Source organism: Triturus cristatus, chromosome 3_2 (assembly GCF_964204655.1).
Source record: "Triturus cristatus chromosome 3_2, aTriCri1.1, whole genome shotgun sequence".
Classification (NCBI taxonomy): Eukaryota; Metazoa; Chordata; class Amphibia; order Caudata; family Salamandridae; genus Triturus; species Triturus cristatus.
Genome location: NC_140584.1, coordinates 377,294,522 through 377,307,778, shown reverse-complemented (window position 1 = coordinate 377,307,778; position 13,257 = coordinate 377,294,522).

Genomic DNA, 13,257 nt, shown 5'->3' with positions numbered 1-13,257 from the left:
AGGAAACTAGTGTCCAGTAAAGAGAAAGCAGACAGGCAAAGAAAGGAAAATTCGCTGTCCCCATAAAAAGAAAAAGACAGAACCCCGTGTATTGCAAAGAACAGATGTTCCAAGCAATGTTAAAATTGAGTTAAGAACTCACTTTAGGCCACCCTCTTTATTAAAACTAGTGAGTTCACTCAAAAATAAAAGCACTGTATGTTGCTAACCTTTATAAGGAAGGCCAACATGTTTCATTGCCATTTATCATTGTTGTGGCAAATTCATCAGGGCATAGGGTTTCAATCACTCGCCTCACTGGACATATACTTTTATGTTGCGGGAGGGCTGTTAAAAGCAAGAAAAAGAAAAGAAAATAGCAATTTTCTATTCTATTATCAATAAAAAATGTACCAACCACTTGTATTTATAGTCAAGTCTATTCCAGACCAATTACTCATTTCAATTGAATGTATTTACCTTGTAGAGGCCGAGGGCATTCATACCAGCCTCCACCATACCAAACGGGGTTGTATACAACACTCTTTCCCCGATTTTTGGAACTGCACTGTCGCTAACTCGTGTTCCACCTGTGGAAAAAAGGTTTTGATCTTTTTATCAGACTCTACCATGAGTTGCACCTTGAATCGTAACTCACATATTTTGAAAAACACCTGCTGCACTTAGCAATACATTGTTCATATATCCGTTTGAGTTACCAACCATCAAGGGGCCAAAATCCAGCACCCGACTAATAATGTTCCGGTAACGTTTTCGCTTGCCTTGATTGCCCTGCCCCAACTATATCTGATTCAGACTGCGCATATGTTCACCACAATGAAACGCGGCATAGCCCAGAACAACACAAAGCCCCTGCAAGGCTGGCAGCACTTATACTGCCTCTGAAAATTCTCACCGCAACCAATATCGGAACGGGCCGTATCTCATCCCCGCTTCACTTCGCATCTGAAACACATCCCCTAATACTTTCTTCCTGGTACACGCCCCTTTACTTCCGCCTCAGGTGTTCCGGGGCCGGTGCTGGAACTACTCAGATCTTTCCCCGCCAGCGACGGCCATCTTAGAATGTCAAACGATGCACATAAAAGACATTCAGTCAGTTGTTCAATCGATAGATAATTCGAATCAGCATAACAAAGTGCAATAAAGGCACGGAATTAGCAGTGTTTATCAAATATGTGCATAAACGGATAATTTTGATCTAAATCCGCTCACATCATATTAAAATGTCAATTGGGACTCCTTATCATTTTCTTAAAAAACAATCAGGGGTTCCTAAAAATGCTCCTCATATATATGTAGTTTATTCTCAGCAAGCCTGCACTCGTTCTGGGAGAATTCTCAACATTTTGCTTCTCACACTGATGTGCTTCTCATGATCCTTTCTTCAATCAAATCCAATAAGCTCTTGACTATACCTTATGTCATCATTTTACAGGTTATATTCTAAGATGATACTGTCTATTAACTTTATTCCACTCAATGTGGTAATTTAAACCTGTTTGATCCACTTTCTCAGTAAAAATCCAACGAGCTTCTCTGGTTGCCAGCACTTTTTCTATGCTGTCACTGCTAGCAACCACCCTCTCCAAAACAACCCACTTCAGGGCCTGCGGATCATGTTTGAATTCACAAAAGTGCTGTACCAAACGTGTAGTGAGTTTATCGGCTTTGATGGTGCTCAAATGTTCTTGAATCCGTACCTTTATTTTTCTAGTTGTTAGGTCAATATACTGTTACCCACACTGACAGGTCAGTCTATAGATCACGTTTATTGTATTGCAATTTGAAAATGTATTCAAATACCATTTTTTACCACTGTTCAGGCTTACACAATTCGTCTTCTCCGTCTGGTTACAGACAGAGCAACTACCACAAGGGTAATGTCCAGCCAGCACTGTTGAAATTCTTTGTTTCACTTGTGGTTGTGTGTGCACTAACTTATACTTTAAGTTAGTTGCACACCTGAACGCAAATCTAGGTTGTGGCATTTTAAAATCTGCAGTGGACAGCAATGACCAGTGTTTCCTCATTATTTGCCTTATCTTGGAGGCCAGCGGGTCATAGGTCATTACCACAGTCAAACAGTCACCTGCTTCTCTTATGTTCCTTTCTAAGAGCGCCTCACGTGGTGTATTGCGTGCTCTTTTACATGCTCTGTTGATGATCTTTTTAGGGTACGCTCTTTGTGTCAATCTACTTGAAAGCTCCTCTGCTTGCTGAGAAAAAGTCTCCACAGTAGAACAATTACGTCGGTACCTGAAAAATTGGCCTACCGGTAAATTGTCCCGTAAAGCTCTCGGGTGATATGACTGATAGTGTAGTAATGACATCCTATCAGACCCTTTTTGATGAATCATCGTGTTCAGTTTATTACCCTGTACATTAATATCAAGATCTAAATATACTTCACACTCATTACTAAATGTCCAGGTAAATTTTAAACATGGGTCAAGATTGTTCAGCCAATTCAGAAATTCTAAAAGGGTGTTATCATTCCCTTTCCAAATGCACAAAACATCGTCAATATACCTCTTCCAGAGGCAAATATGTCTCTGGAAGGGGTTCGACGGTTGGTTCAAGAAGTGTTCCTCAAACTGGCCCACATAAATGCAGGCCAGGCTCGGCGCAAAGGTTGCGCCCATAGATGTTCCGGACACCTGTAAATACAGGTCATCTTTATAGCAGAAATAATTACGTGTGAGGGCAAGCTCGATACATTGGAGCACAAATGACCGGGGCGTGTCATAAAACCATTCCTGTTCCTCCAGGGCCCTTGCTGCTGCCACCAGCGTGGCCTCCTGGGGGATACTGGTATAAAGTGACTCGATGACGATTGTGAGCAAGAACTGTTGCGAAGAATCAAATTCCAAATCATTCAAGATATTCAAAATGTCTGTCATGTCCTGGACATATGATTGTTGTCTCAGGACTGACTCTCTAAGGAAGAAATCCGCGAATTGAGAAAGTGGCTCGAGGATAGAGGAAATTCCCGAAACTATCGGGCGTCCAGGAGGCGTCCGTTGTACTTTATGTACCTTTGGGAGTATATAAAAGGCCAGTGTTCTGGGCTTGTTATTGACTAAAAACTCTGCCTCTTTACTCGTAATCCAGTTCTTGCTCCTTGCTTCCGCCACCATCTTGGTAATCAGATCCTGTAATTCATATACAGGATCTCTAGGGAGGGGATGATAATTTTTCCGCTCACCTAGCAGTCTTAAAACTTCATGATCATAATCTGAAGTATTCATCACCACTATGGCCCCGCCCTTGTCGACGCTCTTTATAGTTATTTCAGAATTATTCTGAAGAGTCTTTACAGCCTCCCAGTCCTCATGGCTCATATTATTAAAAGATCGCCCCTGCTGACCAAGTTGTTCCAATTTGGAGATCTCTTCCAACATCTTTTGTTCAAACACTATGACTTCTGGACCCATTACCGAACTAGGTGGACAGAACTGAGATGGACGTCGTAAATTTGTTGAAAAAATAGACTGTTGTTCTATTTCTCTATTAGCGAAGTACTTTTTCAATTTAATTTTTCTCATAGTATCAAAAAATTCTGTCCTACATTTAAAGGCATCATGTCGTGGGGTAGGGACATACCCTAACCCTTTATTAAGAACTTGCATCTCGCCAGATGTTAATACATAGTCAGATAAATTCATCACTATGCTATTCAAGACGGGGTCCTGCCCCGGCTGCGGGTTATCCGTGGCGAAAACATGGGCCATTGCTGTCCTTGATTGTGAATTTGTCATGCACAGCCTGTGCCCCTTTGTCCGCCCCCTCTGTTGCCCCTGTTGGTGTGTCCTAAAAAAGAGCAAAGCAAAGCCCCCAGATCTTCGTTGGATTTATACTGTGAATCAAACCTAACTCCCTCTTGATTAGATGGTTGTGCACTCTCTTCCTCTTCACTAGAGGTGTTCTCAAAGGTCCAATTCTGGGGAGTCCTTCTCTGTTGTTGTCTACTGCCCCTCCCCCGATGACTGAACTGTGGTGCCACTTCACTTCCCTGTTGGTAATATTTATCATCTACATAGGGGAAGGCCCATTCATGAGTATATCTCTCAAGATTCCTCTTCAGGCCCTTAATCTTTTGATTCACCATATAATGCTTATAGTCTGCTAGATCCTCTTGGATTCGCAGTAATTTCTCTTTAGTGTCTGTGATGGTTGTGTCTTTCATCAAGATTTCCTCTAACTCTAAGATCTCCACCAACAGTTCATCACTCAATCTCTTTGCGGTATTTATAATCAATATCAGCCAGCCTCTTGTGCATTTATTGGCAATAAAACTCCAATCTAATCTGAACTTCTTGTCCTCCAAGAAAATACGTGGTTCAATTCTTACTAATAAACTCGCAGGGGCAGCTCCAGCACAGAGATACTCTGTCATCAGAGCCCCATGCAGGGCCACTCTCACCTGACGCTTCTTAGAATTGCTCAATTTCTCCCACTCTTCCCTTGCTGAGCTTACATTAGTCAAAGGGGAGTCTGGAAACAAAGATGGAAATAATAAAATAGCAGCAATCTGATCATCAGAAAACGCCAGACAATTCCTGTCCATAACTCTAAAAGATCGTGATCACCAACAATTCCACAGGTACACACCCAGCTAAAGAGTGCTTTTTAATGACTATATACTGTGCTCAAATGGTTGGTCCAACCAGTTTTCTATAAGAAGAAAATTTCAATTTAAGCTCTCACGGCTGATCCGCCGTTCAATAACTCTTCACAACATGGAACTATAGACGGTAAATGCCAGCCGCCCTCCTCTCAACATTCATCAAAACCAATAAAGACTGTCGCTGACTGATATGGGATGTTAACTGAGCATATGAATTATGGCTTTGGGTGTCATTTGGTTAAAAGATCTGAAATTTTCCGGCCGATTTTTATAATGAAACTAAGACTTGGGCGGCGTCTTTCCAATTGTAAAATTTACCACAAAGTGATCCGACCAAACAATACGCACAGGAACAATTGGTTCCAATTCAGTAGTCGAAAAGATTTGATCTAAAATATGACTTTTTTCGTGTGTAGGGAGTGTTACATATGTTACCAAATTAAAAATGTTTAATAGTTCGCAGAGTTTAGTTGTGTCTGAGTCAGTCGCTTGGACAAGATGAATATTAAAGTCCCCTAAAATCAGACATTGTCCATATTTGGACATAATGGGCGTAATTGCATGGCCTATCAATTCCAGGAACCTTCCGGCAGGCCCTGGGGGGTAGTAGATCAGAACTCCAGCAATAGATTGATGGGTATCCTGAGTATCCTATAATCTAGCGGGAGTGCGCCGGCAATGGTATGGTTGGATCCTTCATTTAGCCATGTTTCTGTAAGAAACATTACATCCGGCTGTATCTCAGAGAGGAGGTCAAAAAGCTGAAGCTCATACTTCTTCATAGACCTCGTATTTAGAAAGATAGCTTTCAGCTTTCCTCCCATTATCCCAGCCTCTGTCAACTCTGCCTCATGCTCTGTCCTACCTCGATGGTCACCGCCATCGGACTGAAAAGAGAAATTCCGATTAAATTTTTTACAAACCACTGAATCGGTGTCGACAGATATAAAGTGTTGGGGACATTGGAATACGGCTCTATCCAGCATCAGCAGTTGGTTCCTTTTGTATGCTAGTGTACGGTAATAGGTCTCAGAGTTACCTAGATGTAAATCGGCAGGAAAGCTGGTGCTGGTCGTCTCGGGGTTGCGGACGGGCGCAGACGGGCTTGCCTTAGGCGCGCACGCTGTGCGCGTTCGCTGCGTCCGCTGCGCGCAGCGCCCCTCTTTATACCTTCCAGTCTTGGAACACTAGACTGCACCCCACTCCAAAATGGCGACCGGGGGTGTCGAGTCACAGCACAAGAAAAGTTCCCACACGTTCCCTTCACTTCCCACTTTCTATTTCAAGCCCCCAGCACAGGCAACAAAATATTTTAACAGTTCACAGGCCTAGTGTCAGCCTTTACTTTAAAATTTAAAAAGTAGCAGCAAATTTTACACCAAGTAAATAAAAAATGTTCAAAAATACAGTTTTAGTCCAAAAATGGTGGCAGAGAGCAGCCGCAACTCTGTCCAGGGTCGGGCGCGCTCATGCAGCGTCCCTCTTTATACGTGCCAGTCTTGGAACACTAGACGGCATGCAGCTGACGAAAAATGCAACCAAAACCCCCAAGTGGAAAAAATTTACATAAAGTAAATGCATTTTTACATTTTGATTAAAGCGGGGAAAAGAAGATAAAGAAAAAGAAGGGGGAAAGAGAGAGGGAGGGGAAATAAATCGGAAGTTAAAACAGTAGCTAATGATCATACAGAACATTAAGTATTATGAGGTGTTAAAAGGTAACAATGGTACAATAAAAGCGAGTGAAATCAGGTAGCAATTCTAGAAAGAAAAGAGGTTAGTGGTGACCACAACAGATCTTTTTTGATCAATAAAGGTAATGAAGTGGCTTGGGCACGATTAAAACTATGATGATGACATAGCAAGTTCCACCAAGCTTGATATGACATTTTTGAGGTGTCCTTCCAATTGGTGGTGATGATCTGAAAGGAAATAGCTAAAAACAAGTCTATAAATTTACCCACATTACTCTGGACATCCCAGATAGGAGAATAACTACACAAAAACACATGTACAATTTCAAAAGAAAAGTTTGTAGACAAAATTTCAATCAATTTCAACCAAATACGAGACCAGAAGGACTTAACCAAAGGGCAATGGAAAAACATATGAAGGAAATCACTATTCATATGAGAACAAGATCAGCATTTTTTTTAGTCTAACAACTTGAATTTGAGCAGTTCAGTAGGAGTGAAAAAAAGTATTCTGTAAAAATTATATAAAGTCTGCGTAGTGCTAGCTGAACGTGAAGAAGTGCGTATTGGGCCAAATATTTCTCTCATAACAGTTCTTAGTTGGATTTAGTTCTAACATCCAGAGGGCGGGATAGCATTTTGTAAATAACAGCTGCTTTAAACTGGGTAGAAAAATCAAGTAGGGAGGAGGAGGCCTGGTCAGGTGTATTAGAGGAATAATTATCCTGGGAAAGAAGATTAATCAGGGAAGCCTTAAGTAAGGAATAATGAAGGGCATGTGTGGTGGAGATGCCAAAAGATTCACGATTGTCCGAAAAGTCCCTAGGGGATCCATCCTTAAACAAATGGTCGAGAGTAATGATGCCTTTATCAATCCATTCCGTCCAGAATAACGCTCTATTATTGATCTTTAGATACTTATTATACCAGATTGAAGTGCGAGAGAATTGATCTGCAGAGGAGAGATGAGTTTGAAGCAAAGAGGATGTAAGTGCATTGTAATGAATAAAGGTGGGTGTGGAAAAACGCTTAGGGGGTTGAGATAAACGAGTAGCTGTAATACATGAAAAGGGTGTGAGTTGAGCTTGTTCTAACAAACTCCAAGCCATTTTAGGAGTGTGAGGAGACTCGGTTAAAAAAGTCCATATCTCTTTCAAGGTGAATGCAGATTGGTTATGTCTGAGATTGGGAAAATTGACTCCACCTAAATCTTTGGATTGTTGAAGACGAGAAAGTGAAATTCTAACTTTACGGTTGTTCCACAAGAATTTGGTTAGGGAACGATTAATGGTACTAAAAAAGGTGAGTGGGAGGGAAACTGCGAGCATTGAAAGATAAAAATTAATAATTGGAAGGAGCATCATTTTAATTGTGCCCAGGATAAGAAAAGAGGGGACCAGCTCTCAATAAGGACAGAGAGCTTTTTGGGTATATCCGCAAGATTGATTTTAATAATTTCCCTAATGCTATTAGCATATAGAATGCCTAAGCATTTGATGCATTTGGGATTCCATTCAAAACCAGAGCCGTGAAACATATGAGAAAGGCAGTATTTGTTTAAAGGTAAAGCTTCAGACTTATCAATATTCAGTCTATAGCCAGAAGCTAACAAATACTCTTGCAATAAAGCAAAAAGTGTCGGCAGGGAAGTAAATGGATTGGAGATATATAACAAAATGGCATCAGCATAGGAAGTGAATTTAATGTCCATGTTTTTAAATTGGAGACCTGTATAATGTGTAGAGCGTCTAAGTTTCTCTAAGAAAGGTTCTAAAGCAAGAATGAATAAAAGTGGGGAAAGAGGGCAGCCTTCCCTAGCACCTCTAAGGAGTGGAAAATAATTAGATTGACAGCCATTTACCCAAATGGAAGTAGAGGGGACTGAATATAACAATTGAATGTATTTAATAATAGAAGGACTGAGACCGTGCCATCTCAATGCGCCAAAAATAAAATCCCAATTGACCCTATCAAATGCTTTCTCAGCATCTAATGTGATGGCAGCAACTGGTGAATCCATCGTAGAAGCAAGGTGAATAATATTGAGAAAAGTTCTTGAATTATCTGTGATAGATCGACCTTTGACGAACCCTGATTGGTAAATATTGATGAGGTCTGGGACTACCTTATGAATACGGAGGGCAAGTATTTTAGCAAAGATTTTACAGTCTGTGTTAATGAGGGAAATGGGACTATAATTTTTGCAAAGGGAGATGTCTTTATCTTTTTTAGGGATCAAACATAACATTGCCTGAGTGAAAGATCCTCGTGACTCACCAGTAGATAGAAAATGAATTATCAATGAGAATAACGGAGGAACTAAAAGTTGTTTAAAATGAAGAACAAATCCAACGGTAAAACCGTCCAGGCCAAGTGATTTGTCTTTGGGTAATAGGTTAAAAGCATTAATGATTTCCTGCTCCAAGATGGACACATCCAAGGATGTGAGGTTGGCGAAATCATCAGGAGGTTTGGGGATAGTTTGAAAAAAGGAATCAAGTTGTTAAGGAGAAGGGGTGGACTCTGGAGTTTAAAGGGAGGTATAATAGTGAGTAAAACAGTCAAGAATCTTAGCATCTGAAATATGCTGAACTCCAGAGTTATCTGGGATAACAACAATTTAGATTTTTGTTTTTTTGATTTTAGGATAATTGACTAAGGATCTACCTGCCTTGTTCTGACCACCGTACATTTTTGCATTGAATTTAAGGGGATTATTACAAGCAGAATCCCAAGATTGTTTGTTATATTGCATTTTTGCTTTGATAAGATTTGACAGAGTGTCAGGACAATTGGTAATGAAGTATTTATGCTCAAGAGCTTTGATTTGTTTTAGGACAAGAGTTGAATCCATAAGTGCTTTCTCTTTTTTCGGGATACAAAGTCTATTATGAAGCCCCTGGCAGTAGCTTTGAAGGCATCCCAAATGAAATGATATTGAGAAGCAGAGGAGAGATTATTGTGAAACAATTCCTGTATAAAAAGCGTGAATTGTTCAACAATTTGGGGAATCCAGGAGGAGAGAGTTGTTAAGACGCCAGCGACGGGATGTAGGGGAACGTGAAGGATAATCCATATCTAAAATTACGGGGGCGTCATCTGAAATAAGAATGGAGCCAATCTCTGAATTTGTCAAAAATTGAAGAGCATGTTGAGTGAGAAAAGTATAGTCTATGCGGGAGTGAGATCTATGAACGGGGAGAAAAAGGAATATTCTAAAATGTCAGGGTGAGAGGTTCTCCATGAATCAACCAGTCCTCTAGAGGTAATAGCCTAGTTAAAAGTTTTCTGCATCTTGTTAGGAACGTTTTTAGTTTGATATTTCCGGTCTAGGAAGGGGTCCATAAATTGGTTACAATCACTACCCACAATCAAATTATCTGCAACATGGGAAGGGAGAAGAGTAGAAAAATCATTCCAAAAAGTTAAATCAATGCCATTAGGGCCATAAACATTCTAAAAACAGAGTTGAATATTATTAACTTTAGCATCAAAAAACAACCATCTACCATTAGTATCCTGAAATTCATTTTGTAACTGAACATTTAAAGACTTATGAAATAAAATAACAACACCATTCTTATTGTTCACTGCCGGGGAGCAGAAAACCTCTCCTACCCACTGTTTGCGCAGTGAAGACAGAGCTTGCAACTTAAGGTGTGTTTCTTGTAATAGTGCTATATGACATTACAATTTTGCGAGGTGAGACAAAACTCGCTGTTTTTTAACAGGATTACGAATACCTTTAACATTCTAGGAAATTACACGAAAGTCAGTCATCGATAAAATGTAAGTAAAAATAAGCATGAAAGTAAAAGAAAGCTAAAGAAGAAGAAGAAAAAAAAGCTGTAGAAACTGGGAGGAAATGAAGAATAGGAGATAACAAAGAGCAAGGAAAATTGAACTAATCGTTAGATGTGTCCATAAAAACAAAGGAGTAAGAGAACAATGAAGTACCATAAATGGAAAATGGAAAAAAAGAGGTATAATAGAAAATAGAGCGAAAAGGCGAGGCAAGGAGCGAGGGAGAGAGGAAAGAAAAGGGGAAAAGAAGAGGAGATGAAGAGGGGAGCATAGTCGCCTAGAAAGAGCTAGCAAAGAAAAGATGACAAAAAGCCAGAAGGCTTTAGTCATAGTGATCAAAGACAAGAAGAACAATAAGGCGGGAAGTCACTCCAAAAACGGGTAGAGGACACCGAGGAAGGAACAGTTTACTATTTGAACAAAAAGGAAGAAGTCAAAGATAAGGACAAAGTGGCAAACATATGAAACTTACCAGACCTTAGGGAGACAATGTAACGGAGTAAGTCATATATGACAAAACATAAGGGGAAAATGTGTACGAACATATGCATCGGGAACTGCACAAGGAGGACCTAAAAAACAGAGAAGAGAACAAACATGAAAACAGCTAAGGCTTGCTCAGCTCCATAGCTTCTCCCTTGTGAACGTGAATGAACTTCCGAAGGTCAGCTGAATCATCAAAAGTTGAAGTTCTGTCTTTATAAGTCGCTTTGAAAAAGCACGGATGGATAAGACAATAACGGGCATTCATGGATCGCAAAGATGGTCTGAGGCCGAGAAATTCTTTACGTCGGTTTGTGGTTGGCTTGGAGACATCCTGACTGAAAAAGACTTTGTGACCAGACCAGAGCACCTGCTTGTGTTGCTAAGCAGCGTTAAGGATTGCCATGAGGTCATAGTAAAGGAGGAAGTAGGCGATAAAACCTCTAGGTCTCGTCGAAGAAGAAGCACTCTGAGGACCCAACCTGTGCACCCTTTGGATATTGAGGTCCATAGGTTTTGGGAGACCAACAATCTGCAAAACTTGGGACTTCAAAAAGGAGTTCATGTCCGAACATTCAGAACCTTCCAGAATTCCGTAAATACGTAGGTTGTTGCGCCTGTTGCAATTTTATAAGTCCTCTGTAGTCTTCTTAAATTGAGAAACTTCTTTAGTGAGCGTATCAACTCTGGCAACAACATCCAGTGCTTCGCTTATTTTTTTTCCACATCCGAGAGTCTTGACTCGAGTCTGGACCATTTCTCTTCAATTCTCTGAAGTGTAGCAGTGGTGTCCGTCATGATAGGTCTGATGTGGAGTAGTTCGTCCATAATGTCCTCTAACGTCAGAGGAAGAGGTGATTTTGATGGAGAAGACGGGTCATTTTTGGCACGCTTATTGGTGGTAGCAGCAGAATCCTTACGACCTCCAGAACCAGACCCAGGAGCACCATGTGACGTATTTGAGTGTGGAGAATCCATGGCAGGACGGAGTGCACTGCACTGCAATAGATAATTTAGTATCCACAAGTAAAGAGGATGTCAACTAACCATGTGTAGAGCTTAATTGAAAATTGCAGAGAAGCTTCAGTTCTTCAGTAAACAGGAAGAGAGAATAAAACACCTCACAGCAGACCAATGAATAGGAGAGGATTATACCATCCAACAGATGCGTGGCAATAGCTTAGTAATTTGATGTGCCAATATCGAATAAAGTCAGCTATTTGCGAACGTTGCTCCACTATACCAAAAATTACTCTCTAGTATACACGTTGCAAAAAGAGAATTCTGCAAACCACACAAAATGGCTGTCACAGAGAGCAGAGTGTCTGAGGAGATATATTTTCAACGGAGAAGCATGGAAAAAGATCAACAGCAGGTCTAAAACCAAGCCTCAATAGACCCTGTGGCCGTCAACATAGGGAGCCAAGCATCTGAAGTAGAGCCACAGCTAAAAAGAGGAGCATATGAGCGCACAAATCAGCATGATGATTGCCTTGTAAACTATGCAGCAATTGAAAGTCAGTCAATCCAACAGATAAGCGGCATTTGCAGATCTCTTCTGGTAACAATTAGTAAGCAGGATATTTAAAAAGGAGGCATTGATCACTAGAGCCCAAAAATATGTGCATTAAAACATTGCTGTATCAGGAAAATAAAAAATCACCGACAGCAGAATGCACAAAATGGCAGCCACATAAAATGGGATCAGTGAGGTGAGACTATCTCAGGTGAAAAGGGGCTCAAAACATGAACAGGTCTGGAAACTTGTGTCCTCCGAAGCAAGGGGCCATGCTTAAAAAGCGGGACCTCAGGCTAAGAAGGAACCCTTCAGAGCTAACCGGAGCTCGGTACCGCGGAGCGCTTCATGAAGCGGCCATCTTGAACCGCTGCGCGCATTAAATAAATACATATTTTGATAAATACTTAGTCTGGTTCTTTTCACTTAATCTATACCATAAGATTGCATTCTGGTAAAACAAGCTACTTTACACTCCTTCTGGACTAAGCCTGAAAGCTGCTCTCCACAGCTTCCACTTAGAGAGCTCTCTAAGATTCTCTAGGACCTCTTAAATCAGGATAAGGGTTGTCTGGACTGGTGCAAGGTGCCCACTTATATTAGTGGACATCATATACCAGGCCAGTTTCTCACATGCATCTTATAAACAATGTTTGCACCCTTGTTACCACTGGATGCTTCCTCCACGTGAAACCAGACCCCCACAGTGTTCATGCTTAGTGTCCCATACACACATTTTTTCTTTACTTGAGGACCCTCCCGGGCCTCATTTGGATGGCTATTTACCCTTCCTCTTAATCTGTTACTTGATCCACTTTTACCACCTTTGATGACAATTTTCTACTTTCTCGGTTTAGATTCATGCTGCTGGAACGCTTAGGAGCTTGCTGCGTTTGCACTGTGAAATTCGGCCACTGAAGCACTTGAGTGTACCACTATAGTAATGTAGGCTACTATTGAGTTTCCCAATTGTAGGCACAGCGCATTCCACATTGAAATTCTGTAAGTCAATTTTTTATTCATTTTTTTATTCTTTACAATTGTTCTTTCCAATGTACACTGATGCATATCACCATATTCCATAATTACCACTGACTGACACCTATTTAGGACACTACCTCACTCAGAGG